The 13,409-nt window shown below is 49.6% G+C and overlaps 1 protein-coding gene across 4 annotated transcripts in view; it reads right to left on the bottom strand.

The window, feature by feature from the left end:
- The window catches only part of GSE1 (Gse1 coiled-coil protein), a 167,151-nt gene that overhangs the window by 58,469 nt on the left and 95,273 nt on the right, over nt 1–13,409 (bottom strand). The window contains exon 1 of one of the 4 annotated variants that reach the window (XM_081963461.1): nt 9,795–9,931. The exons of the other annotated variants lie outside the window; for them this stretch is intronic. The gene's annotated coding sequence lies outside the window, so the exon portion shown is untranslated. Of the gene's footprint in view, nt 1–9,794; nt 9,932–13,409 lie in introns of those variants that run through there. 4 annotated transcript variants of the gene reach the window in all.

Raw genomic sequence — 13,409 nt, forward strand, 5'->3', positions numbered from 1 at the left:
TGGCTGCAACCCCCCCCCAATAGGAGGACTGACTTTTCTTGATAGGCTAAGCCACAAATTGTGATTTCCAAAGCACTAAAAATAGTCCTCATTTGAGTACTGTCCTGTTTAGAAACTATTCAATGTAACGACGGTACTGAAAAGCTTATTTATGACCAGTCCTTCCACTTATGACCATTGCAAAGCCTCCCAATCTCAATCATGTGACAGCTCCCAACAAACAGAACTGATGGAGAACTCTCCGGTAAAACTGCAGGCCACAATTGAGTCCTGCTTAGTGACCACCTCATGTAGCAATGGGTTGTGGGTTCCAACAGGTGGTCGTTGAGCGGGGACTACCTGTATTCATGTCACTTGGTAAGTCAACCCCAAAGAAAGCTGCAGGATTTTTGCCGTGTTGGAAAGGCAGCCACCACACACATCTGCCAAGGCCGGCCAGTTACCTGGGCTCAGCCTGATCCACGGGACATGGAGAAAGGGCTCTAAGGCAATTCCCCCAACCTGCCATTCCCCTCTTCCCCCCGAGCTCTTATCACCAGCTGGCCTAAATTTAGGATGCTCCCATTTTGCTTCTAAGGTGGTCAAACAAAGACAGGTTTGCAAGCAGAATCTCATCCCTGTGAATCCGATTCCCCCCGCCAGGAACAATCACCCGCCAGGGAAGAATATTTCTAAGTATGCATGGAGCAGAGGTGTCCCACTGTTAAATCCTGACCCACAGCCACCGCCCTCCAAAACCCCAACCAAGCCTTCCCCTCAAAGTGATGGGCGCTGCCCTCTTTCCCCAGGTGCTCCTGCTGTCTGGCACCGCTTCTGTTTTTCCTGGGCTTATTTCGGGGGGGGAGGGTCTGCGCCACCTGGCCTCTGGAAGTCCTGACAGGCCCTCCCCAGCCACTCTCCCAGGCTCATAAAAGATGGAGGTCAGGCTCTCTGAACGACCTGGCATCTGAAGGATGCAGCAATTACCAGGCGGCAGAGACAGGTGCAACGAGAGATTTATAGGCGCTCGCAAGAAGCGGCAGGCAAGGTAAATGTGCTTGGAGTGGAGAAGAGGGGGGGGAGGCCATAAATCAGGAGGACTCCAGCGCCTGCAATGCCTTTTACCAGTAAGGCAGGCTGGTGCAGCTGGCGGAGCCTCGGCCCCTCCAGGAGTTCACACCTGGCCCCCCTAGAGGGGTTGCCAAGAGACCTGGAGCACGTCTGAGTTCAGCACCGCCGTTTAAACCCCTTGCTGGCTTGTCTCGGTGGCAGTGCAGAGGCCCCTCTAAAAGCCGTGAATAATAGACAAGCATCCTTCAGGAATCGGCCGCCATTGAACTCAACCCGTGCCACCCACCGCCTGCACCAAACGCAGCTATTTTGAGCTCACAGAAGCGAAAGCAGCGGAACTAATAATATATTACCAAATGCAACGGGGAGAGATTCTCTCTTTCTGGCTGCCAGCAAATGGAGCAGAAAAAAAGGGGAAAAGCAAGACGCAGAGCATGGATTTTGCCTGCCACGCTTCTCGCTTCTCGGGGCCGGGGTCTGAAGGAGGGGGGGGGGGAGAAGCCAAAGACTTTTAGGAAAAAAGGAAGACAAGGCTTGGGTTCGGGAAAGAGCTGGCATAGGAAGGAAGGAAGGAAGGAAGGAAGGAAGGAAGGAAGGAAGGAAGGAAGGAAGGAAGGAAGGAAGGAAGGAAGAAAGAAAGAAAGAAAGAAAGAAAGAAAGAAAGAAAGAAAGAAAGAAAGAAAGAAAGAAAGAAAGAAAGAAGATAATCTGTCAATGGCCATTGGGAGGATGCATTTCAAGGAAAATGGATTATTTTTCAAACAAGAGGTGGTGGGGCTTACAACTTCACAAAAGCAAAATAATTCCCAAATCTGAGATGTGTATTAGCACAACAAGCCAACCTGTAACAAGAGAATCTACATTAATAGACTAACAGAATTGAAAGGGACCTTGAAGGTCTTCTAGCCCAACCCTCTGCTCGAGTAGGAGACCCTAGACCATTTCAGACAAATGACTGTCCAATCTCTTCTTTAAAACCTCCCATGATGGGAGCACCCACAACTTCTGAAGACGACCGCTTGGTTCCACTGGTTAATTGTTCCAACTGTCAGAACAATCCTCCTTAATTCCAGGTGGCTTCTCTCCTTGGTTAGTTCCCATCCGTTGCTTCTTGTCCTTCCTTCCGGTGTTTTGGAGAAGAGGTTGACTCCCACCCCTCTTTTTTGTGGCAGCCCCTCAAATATTGGAAGACTGCTCTCATGTCACCCCTAGTCCTCCTTTCCATTGAGCTAGACCTACCCAATTCCTGCAATTGTTCTTTGTATGTTTTAGCCTCCGATCCCCTAATCCTCTTCGCTGCTCTTCCCTGCCCTCTTTCGAGACTCTCAACATTTATGATCCACCTCAGGAGTCATTGGTGCCAAAACCAATGGCCATTTGGTGCATGTTTTGGCCTTGTGCTCATCTCTGAACAAAAATGGCAAGCCATGATCAGATAGTTTATCCCTAGCAGAACGCGGCCATAATCCTTTGACGCACGGATATCACAGATACTCCTTGCAGTTACTCCTGTCCCACCCCTTAATTCACGGCCAGGATTTGAAGGCCTCTAGAATATGACAGTTAAGGCATGCAGGCTTGAACATGAGCAACACCGAGGATCCACAATTCTCTGAAAAACATGGTAGCCAGAGGTGATGGATCCTTTTAGACAGATCGTGATGGATTAGGAGGTGCAACCAGGTGATGCAACACCTGGGGAGCTACGTGCCATGAAGTCTTGTGAAACTGGGTAACCGCCTACACATGAGCTGTCCTAAGCACAATACAATCAAATTAAGATGGAGAGGTTGCACACCTACCCCTTTTGCCGTTGGGTTCCCCGAGGACTTCGGTGTTCCTAGGCAAGCTGTCGTAAAGCCATTTCTGTCGCACAAGGCTGCCTGTCCTTAGGGGAGGTTGTGAAGGATGGAATCGACAAGGAGTAAGAAAGGGAAGCCTTCTGCCCCTCACCAGTTTGTCCCCAAGGGTGTGCCTTTGGCCTGCCATTTAGCTCGAGGACTTCTCGGGAGAAGAATCGCCGTCCAACAGAAGCTCCGCAGACTAAGCCGAGAAGAATCCTAACTAGTTCCAGACCTCCCTAAGTTGGTTGACCTGCTTCGAAGCATCAACACCTGGCCATCCAAAACATTTTGAATAACCTCCTGGCATCTCTCCCCCCCCCCCCCGCCCAACTCTGCTCATCAAAGCAGGAAGGAGGGTTACATCAATCAAGTAGATGAACTTGAGCTGGATGTGCGTGGGTGAAATTAGGCAGGAATACCACCCTGTTGCAACACCACTGATATTTATTATGATCGGGGTGGCGATGACGCCAAGCAGATTGCATCATTCGTAGACTCTTACTTCAAGGATCCAAAGGATATCAACAGCATGGTTCATTAACAAATTAATTAGGCGACTGCCTGGAGCCCAGAGATCACATCTCCCCTGATCATGTTCTTCCAAGGAAACTTGGCTGGCACATCCAAGCCAGGGCAAAGAGATACCACCCCACAGAAGATCTGGCAGAAGAAAGGAGTGCTGGTAGGAAGGTCAGACAAGTTAGCAAATCGTCACCCCTTCCAGGCTTCCCCTTCTAAAATCCATATGCTCTGCATCTCTCTCTCTCTCTCTCTCTCTCTCTCTCTCTCTCTCTCTCTCTCTCTCTCTCTCTCTCTCTCTCTCTCTCTCTCTCTCTCTCTCTCTCTCTCTCTCACACACACACACACACACACACACACACACACACCTGTTGCAGCTACAAGCCCATGACTACATTCAGAACCTGGGAGCCACAGAGGAAAGTTTATCCTGGCAACCAGAACAGAAGTTCAAGCTCTAAAGAAAAGCTTAGGAGATGCAACCTCCAATCCTCCAGCAAGGTCCCTCCTCTTCAAATGGAGATAGCTGGGAGCCTGCTTGGAAATTCTCACTGCGAAATGTCTCTTGTTTCAGCCCCCTTGTAATTCAGAGCTAACAGGCAAAACACAGTACTGATGATGTTCCCTAGTTGGGTAATGAGAGGTCTGCAAGAAAGCAACCAAGCTCAGAGAGCACCAAGAACCCCACAAAACGCAGTCCGTTTCCAGGTGGTCAACTTATCTGCCCCCCAGCTTTAAGTCTACACTAGAGAATCGGGGTTTTAAGGGGGTTTATTTGGAATTCCTGGCCTTGCTGGCTTGAAAGAATGCAACAGTTCCCCAGATCCTGGAATAGAGGCAGGGAGCAGAGGGATTCCCATCAGAATAGTTGGTTTCTCCTCTTTGGGGCCCAGCAAGGCTGATCCAACCTTACAAGGGCAGGGAGGAAACATTCCTGCAATAATCCCCCTCTTCAGGCAGCCTTTCAATTAGACAGACGAGGGGGGCAGCTTTAACTGACCGCCAGCAAGAAGCCTCCTGATCAGAGATAAAGCCAAGATTTCAGCCGATGGAGAGTGAAGATGTGCAGCCAATGGCTTTTCTCCTCAGCCCCACAAGTTCTCCCACAGGTCTCCTGGTCGAGATGTAGCAAAGGGCAGATTGTTCTGAGGTTCCAGCCACTTGCTTGGGGCTGATTTGGCATTTGCAATCGATAAAGTAGGAAATCCAAACAGGAAGGCCCTCGTGGATCCAGTGCTGCCTCCTTAAATGAAATCCATCATCTCCCTCAACAATCCTGGCCAGGGGCTCCCTCACTCCAAGCTCCCCAGACAAGGGGTTGAACTGTCATCTTCGGTACCTCTCACCTCATGCAAGGAAGGAGCTCTAAGTATCCGGCTTTAATGAACATCCCAGAAACTCACCATCTAAGCTGGATCCATGCAAATCACTGACCTGGCCTGGACTCCTGGGAGGGAAAACAAAGCTTTTGTCCTGCTGAGGCTCCAGGAAGGAAGGACTACCCGACTGAGGAGCCCACAATGAACAAACTCAGTCTTGGGCAAACATTAGCTGGTGGAAGAAACAGAACTGACAAACTGGTTCTTGGTGGAAAGTACCTAGCATGTCTTGAAGGCAGCAGCATCTGCTGTTTCTATCTAAGTGGGCAGCTCTTCTACGGTTCTAGTTTTCTCCTGCCAAAACCTGACTTGGATTCCTGGAATGTGCTGAACTAATAAATACCACTTTATAAGGCCTTGGTAAGGCCACACTTGGAATCCTGCATCCAGTTTTGGTTGCCACGATGTAAAAAAGATGCGGAGACTCTAGAAAGAGTGCAGAGAAGAGCAACAAAGAGGATTAGGGGACTGGAGGCTAAAACATACGAAGAATGGTTGCAGAAACTGGGTATGTCTAGTTTAATGAAAATAAGGAGTCTTCCAATATCTCAGGGGTTGCCCCAAAGAAGAGGGAGTCAAGCTAGTCTCCAAAGCACCTGAGGGCAGGACAAGAAGCAATGGGTGGAAACTCACCAAGGAGAGAAGCAACTTAGAACTGAGGAGAAACTTCCTGACAGTTGGATCAATTAATCAGTGGAACAGAAGTTGCCTCCAGAAGTTGTGAATGCCCCAACACTGGAAGTCTTTAAGAAGATGTTGGATAGCCATTTGTCTGAAGTGGTGTAGGGTTTCCTGCCTAGGCAGGGGGGTGGACTAGAAGACCTCCAAGGTCCCTTCCAACTCTGTTATTCTATTCTAAATATAATATATATAATAAATATAATATATAATAAATAATGATGAACTAATAAAACTAAATAATTAAAAATAATTTTAAAATGCACCATGGAATTTCCATAGTTGTAGGGGGGGGAACCTGATCCTGATTTTTAACTCTACTTCTCCCAAGCTGACTTTTGCAGGAAGAACCACGGAGGACTTCCGAAGGAGCCAAGAAGGGCTTGGAACCTCTGGCCCAAGTAACTTGAGATCACAGCCTTCCCTGCCCTGTTGCTCCCCGTGGGAGCAGGTGGGGAGAAGGTTCTTCAGCCCCCCCAGCCCTATCTGTAGATACTTGTTAACAGGCTTCCTGCCAGTTTGAAGGAGCCACACTGAGATTTTTCCACCCTCCACCCCGGCACAAGCTGGCGTCTCCCGCCTTTATGGTGCCACTCGATTAGCCCACTCAGTTTTCGCAGGCTCCCTCACCAATCCCCCAGCTATGGATCACTGATCTGCTAAATGACGACAAGCCGGTTTAATAAGGGTTTATTTTGAGAGCAATCGGAAAAATGAGAGTCAGGCAGAATGCCCGTGTTTGGCAAGCCATTTGCAGAGGACACGAGGGCACCGAAGGGAATGTCTCCGCCACTCCCTGCTCTGAGCCCTCTGTATGCATCAAGAAGCAGCGGGCAAATAGCACATAGGGGGAGAATTACCCTGATGGCTTTTTGGAGATAGTTTAGTTCAGGTTCCTGCACCGAGCGGACTTCACTTCTTCCTCCTTGAAGATTCCATCTCGTCGTGTCAATTATTCATCACTGCTTTGTTAAGGAGCAAGGTGCTCATGTGTTTAAAAGGAGCAGGTGGGGCCACTTCATTCCTATTTAGACCGCACCTATTTGCCGTTTGGAATGGGAAGAAGGAATAACCTTGAGGAACCAAAGGAAAAGATACAACCAAGATGTCTGATAAAAGGGATCTGAGTGCGTAATACAAGAAAGCGTGCAATGATGTAGCTCAGGTGGAGGATGAATTTGGAGGTTCGTTTTCAGAGCTTGTGGGTTGGTTGGTTACTGAATGTTGAAGTTTTGGATCCATCACAACACCCTCACAAGACACATCACTAGATACATCACAAGACTATCATAAGACCCTCACCTGACATGACCCATACCTGATCCATCATTAGACCCATCAGAAGAACCTCACCTGCTGTGACCCTCCCATCACAAGACCTACTGACCACACAAAACCTTTATAAGCAGGACACCAATGCCCACATCCCCTAAATTCCACTGAAGGTGTTACGTAACCTGGTAAAGAAATGTTTGGAAGCCAACCCAGAAGCTCGGACAATGAGCCTCCACCCTCCTGAGGAAGCATCTCAGAGACGACCTTCCGTAGGACTCCTCAATCTCACACAGTCCCTTTCCGAGCTCCTCGTGCATCTCACATCACAACCTCACCGGTTTTCGAAGGACTTGAGCTTCCTGGCCCTTTCTCCTTTGGAGAAGACCCATTGGAAGGCGGGAGACAGGCGGGAAGGCAGTACAGCACACCAACAAAAGATCTTGGTTCTGTGCAAACATCTGCAGTAATAAATTTTAAAAAGTAGGCGGGGGAGAGAGAGGAAAAATGAGGAAAGCCCCCCAAATGCAGACGGATCTGAAAAAGAGCAAGACATTTTGAGAGGCACGGAAAAAGAACGTCTTCTCTGCTCTGGAGAACGGCGCTTGCAAATGAAGCCGGACTGGTTGAAACGTCCCTCCCCACCTGTCCTTAACTCTTGACCCACCTGTCCTTCTGGCCTGGTTGTGGCTCCCCTTCCAACAAAGTCAACTCATTACAAACTCTTCTCTTGCCTCTTTTTGTGGTGGCCAAAGAGACACCATGAGATGAACACAGTGGCAAAGGAAGAGAGAGTCCGTGCAAATGCTCAGGCCACTGAGTCTCTGCACCCCACCTGGGAGAGATTAAAAGTTTCTTTGAGGTAGGGGCACCACCTGTAATCCTCTCAGCAGACCAAGATCTTGAAAGATGGAGAGTTGAGCTCAGAAAGGGCAAGGGGAAGGGGGTGAAAAGTATTCAAACTCCCCTATGATGGAAAGACCCTTCCCCTTAAAAGCACAGGCATACAACCCCACAAATAAGGAAGCCTCTCTTAAAAGCAAATCCCCTAAATCTCCAAGAGTCAGCTTCTTGGAAGCCCCCACCCTATCCCTAAAGATATTTCTTCTTTGGGGAGGGGGGATGACCAAGTGAGCTAACTTTCCCCCCTGCCTCCCGCCCGATAATGGTCACTCCCCCTTCTCTCTTTCATCACCTACACAATCACAATATCTGGCCCTATGGGTCCGCCAGTGGTGCAGAACTAATGGGAAGACCCCGAGGGCTGCACATTTCCCTCCCAAGGCAGCAGCTCCCCTGCACCCCCCCCTCTCCTGCGCCCCTCCCACTCTCCCTTTTATGCAAAGAAGTCAAATTTCTCATTCTGATGCAATAAGCCAGCTCAGTTAATGAATGGCTAATGCATCTGTGAAGGATGGAAGGATAGGAAAGAGTCATGCAGACACAGAGAGAGAGAGAGAGGAGAGAGAAGGAGAGAAAGAGAGAGAGGGTGAGAAAGAGAGAGAGGAGAGAGAAAGAGGAGAGATGAGGGATGGAGGGACAGCAAGGGGAGGAAGAGAGAGAGAGAGAGAGAGAGAGAGAGAGAGAGAGAGAGAGAGAGAGAGAGAGAGAGAGAGAGAGGGAGAGAGAGACCGGGCAGGGATCCAGGCTCCGTCATTCCCACCCCCAGCCCCCTCCATTGCCCCCTTTGCAGATAAGAAAGGGGAGGGGCCATCCAAGGCCCATTGTTCTAATTGGAAGGGAGGGGGCGGCTTGCCCAGCAGATGGCAGGTATAACAAAGCAGCTTGCTGTGGCCAAACCAATTATTTATCTAATTATGATTTACCACTTAACCACATGATCTTTCCGCAGAGTTGTGGGCAATTAAAACTGGGGTGATTATGTGGATTATGTAAATCAGGCTGGAGCTCTAACGAATAAAATTGGAGATTAGACATCGGTCCAGGCTTTAGCTGGCAGAGGGGATGAAAAGGGAAGAGGGAGGGAGGGGCGAAGGAAGGGGCAGGGAAGAGCAAAATCAGGGGACCCAGGGTGGTGGGGAGGGTTTTTTTTTCCAGAGGGGATCGGTTCTGTCAAGGATTCCCTCAAGGGAAGGGCCCACTCGGGTCAAAACCCCAGATGGAGTGCGCTCTGCGCCTTTTCGCAAAAGCCTTCTGCAGCCTCAATGTGCCTCTTCGCCTCCAAGGCCACAGATGTGGCACGCCTGCCATTGCTGAGCTGTCTGACTTGACCAGGGCTTGGAGCGGTTCACACACACACACACACACACACACACACAGGAGATCTTTGAGCAGGCCATCTACTGAGGTCAAAGCTGTCCATTCCTCCTGTTCTGACTTGCACGTCATGTCGGGAAGGGCCAGGCAGCCAGCCACAGGAGTGGCTCCCACTCTTGGGTTGGCTGGCAAACCCCCAGGCCCCCCAGGAGAGGCCTCCCTCTCCTGGCGTCTGTGCCCTCCTTCTTTCTTCTCTGGTTGCTCCATGTGAGGCTGGTCCTCTCCTCTGCCTACCAAAACTCCATCTGGGGTTTGTCAGCCATCTAACAAGACTCTGTGCCAGGGCAGACACAAACGTCCAGCAGAGACTATAATAATTCACGCACAGGGCATCTAGGGCAGGAACGGTGAGAATGCCAGACCGGCAGGATCAGGGGTGAAATTCAGCAGCTTCTGACAGGTCCTGGCGAACCGGTAGCGGAAATTTTGAGTAGTTCAGAGAACCGGCAAATGCCACCAATGGCTGGCCCCAGAGTGGGGAGGGAAGGGGGATTTTGCAGCATCCTTCCCCCTGCCACGCCCACCAAGCCACAACCACAGAACTGGTAGTAATACAATTTGAATGTCACCACTGGGCAGGGTGGGCATCTACAAGGCACCCTTTGGGGTGGACAGGCTGTTCCAGGCAGCAGCCGCCAACCGAAAGACAATCTGTAGCCCAGCTGGAAGAGACAGGACAAAAGAGGGCAGGTGCACCTCTACAAGTGCCAACACACCTATGTGCAACCTTGGAGCTTTGACCAAGGAAGAAGCAGCCTCTGTGTTGGTGACTCACCTGCAAATCAGCAGCTTTTATGTTGGCCCAGAAAGCCCTGGACTCTCCTGAAATCTCTACGGGGGCCACAAAAGAAACGGGAGGGAGCATCTGCCCCCCCTGACAGACACGGGTGCCTTCTCTCCCATCTCTCCCACACCGTTGCCTCCTCCCGGCCTCTTCTGGCTGCACCGGGAAGCTCTGGCTCCAACTCCCGGTCCCCACTTCTGGAGAAGGGTGGGGCATGTGAGTTCAAGGCGCCCGGCAGACTGGTTTGCCTGCCTGAGTTGATAGGAGATTTATGTGTCATGCGAACCCAGGGAAAATTCGGGAGTATTAATGATAGCGCTTCCTGTCCTAGCAAAGGTCAGCTGCAATTTCTATCAATCTCGCCCACCGAGGGTGAAGGGGACACTGGGAGGCGCAGGATTGAAACGGCCTGGGAAGCGCCTGGCTTGGCAACGGAGAGGGAGGAGCTGGCCAGCCAAGATAGAGGTTTGATCTTGAGCAGAGGAAGGGGGCAGAATTGAACAGAATGCAGTCACTGAGGCCTTCTAGTCCAACGTCCAGAACCATTGCACAAAGGAGCTCGAAGAAATAGTGCAAAATTGGTAGATGTGGAGAGATCCGGCCCATGAAAATGCCAAGAGTGAGACATGACTGAATGGATAACATCATCGTTAGGGGACTGGAGGCTAAAATATACAAAGAACGGTTGCAGGAACTGGGTATGTCTAGTTTAATGAATAGAAGGACCAGGGAGGGTGACATGATAGCAGTCTTCCAATATCTCAGGGGTTGCCACAAAGAAGAGGGAGTCAAACTATTCTCCAAAGCACCTGAGGGAAGGACAAGAAGCAATGGGTGGAAACTAATCAAGGAGAGAAGCAACTTAGAACTGAGGAGAAATTCCCTGACAGTGAGAACAATTAATCAGTGGAACAGAAGTTGCCTCCAGAAGTTGTGAATGCTCCAACACTGGAAGTCTTTAAGAAGAGATTGGATAACCATTTGTCTGAAGTGGTGTTGGGTTTCCTGCCTAAGCAGGGGGTTGGACTAGATGACCTCCAAGGTCCCTTCCAACTATTCTACTCTACTCTATTAAAGACGGAGTAGAGAGAAATCCTGAGATGCTTTTGAAGTTCTCCTATTCTACCCTCCAGCCATGGAGAGCATTCCTAGACTTTTGCCATGCCTGTTTCTTGAGCTGACCTCCCTTGCAGGCTGACCACACGTTACCTGCCGGGGAGCCCAAAGAGGAAACTGAGTTAAGATCCAGAATTGTGCAGATCGGATGCTTCTCGGCACAATCCACTTCCTCCTCACTCCCCAGCAGGAAGGATAACGCAACCCTTCCACTTTTGCTTCGAGGAAACTTTGAGTCATCAACGCCACTTTTCTGGGGGGAATTAATTCCAGAATCCAGTTGTGCCTTCACCTCCCTCCTCGGGCTCTTTGTTGTGGCTCGGATAGAACAGTTATGTGTAGGTAGTTCTTGGTTTACAACAGTTTGTTTAGCAACGGTTCAAAGTTACAACGGAGCAGAAAACAGGGACGTATGGCCCTTTGTCACCCTTACAACCAATGAAGCATCCCTTTGTCACTCAGATGCTGGCCAAATGACTCCTATTTATGACAGCTGCAGGGGTCCCGGGGTTTCGTGACTTCCCCTTTTACGACCTTCTGACAAGCAAAGTCTATGGGGAAGCCAGACTCACTTAACGACCGTATTATTACTAACCGTTAAGTGATTCACCTGACAACTGTTAAAGGTAATAAAACGGAGCACTGCTCACTTAACAATTGTCTCATTTAGCAATGGGAATTTGGGGCTCAATTGTGGCCATAAGTCGAGGACTATCTGAGGCCACACTAAATTTGGAGCTCTGTTTTCAGCTGCAGTCAGCGTTTGGGGTGAGAAGTGCAAGGCAAACCATTGCAACCCGAACCTCACCCAGCACCTACTGGGAAAGACCCAAACTAGGAGGAAAACCAGGGCGAGAGATCGAGGGACTTGCCAGGAGGGGGGGAAAGAGGCCAGATATAAACCAAAATTCCTCCGTGTATTTCTTCCCAAAAGTGCGCCAGAGACCCGGTGTGCATGAAACCCCCACATGCTCACACGCAGCCCTTCAGTCGCAACACAATGTATTTTTATGAACGCGCAGATGGTCTGGTGTGGGCCAGTGGGAAGGTTTTACCTAGGGATAAGAAATTAACTCTGGCAAATAGCAAATTTATTGCATGTATTTTCATTTTCCTAATACGAGCACCATCTGCTAACAATCGCTGCCCCGCATTAGGAGGAAAAAGAGTTGTGTGCATTTAACACAGGCACGGGTGTAAGCGTTGCATCGCTTGTGGTCCCAGGAGAAGACGGGGCCACAATCTTGCCACATCAATCTAGCATTTTGCACCCAGGCAATGACGCAAATCGAAAGGCCAACCTGCCTGGAGAGCAGAGCCATCTCCAACCCGGGGCCCTCTGGAAATCCCTGAAAGGTAAAGTCCAATTGTGCCCAACATTTCTGTTGCTAAGCGAGGCTGTTGCTAAGTGAGTTTTGCCCCATTTTACAGCCTTCCCTGCCACCGTTGTTAAGTGAATGACTGGTTGATAAGTTAGGAACCAGGTTGTTAAGTGGATCCGACTTCCCCATTGCTTGCTGGAAGGAGATCAGGTGACACCAGGACATTGCGACCGTCATAATTGTGAGTCAGTTGCCCAGCATCTGAATGATCATGGGGAGGCTGCAATGGTCATAAGTGTGAAAAACGGCCATAAGTCCCTTTTTTCAGTGCCGATCTAACTTTGAACGGTCACTAAACGAACTGTCGTAAGTCGAGGACTAGCTGCAGTTCCAAAATATTTGGAGAATGGGAACGTGGGCAAAGGGTGGCTCTTTCTCTGGCCGCAGTTTTCCAGGTTTCCTGCCACCCTCAAAATATAACCTCCAATGTAACTTTTGTTAGAAAAAGAAAAGGGAAATGCCGAATATTGAATGTGGGATATTCTGTGTACAGAGTCGTTGAGCTGCTCCGGACAAAAGAATCCCTCTGGATGGAAACCGTGGCAGCTTTTGCTGACCACAGTCCTGTTTAACACCCAGCTAGAATGTTATTACACCTGTAACCTGGTTAATGAAATCTTAGCCTATGCCTTGAACTGAGTGATCAATTAAATGTGCATACATTTGCATGCCAATGAGGCAATCCAATTCTTCTCAAGAAAAGGCATCCTGCTGCATTTTGCCCGTGGATCTCAAATTATTCATGAGTCTCTGGCACCAGATCTTGCCTTGAAAGAGGCATTCCTTCCAGGTCATGAGGCTGGAAGGAAGGTGGCTCTTCCGATTAGCTCCTTTGCCAACTGCCACAGGCCTTGGGTGCCTATCGCTTTTAAAAGTATGCATGTACCCTTCACTATTGAAGTGGCAGAGTGCTATCTCTGCTTTCAACACTGTGCCTCTAGGTTTTTCAGCCCTTCTCTTGCAGTACATATTGGCCTGGCTCAGCTGAAGATGGGCTGCTATAGCTCAAACTGCAGAGTCCCCAACGTGTAAAGGAGAATATTTGTAGCTCAAGGTTGAACGGTGAGGTCCTTGGTGCTCTCTGAGCTTGGTTGTTTTCTTGCAGATA

This window comes from Natrix helvetica (assembly GCF_964273705.1).
Source record: "Natrix helvetica genome assembly, chromosome: 10".
NCBI classification, from domain to species: domain Eukaryota; kingdom Metazoa; phylum Chordata; class Lepidosauria; order Squamata; family Natricidae; genus Natrix; species Natrix helvetica.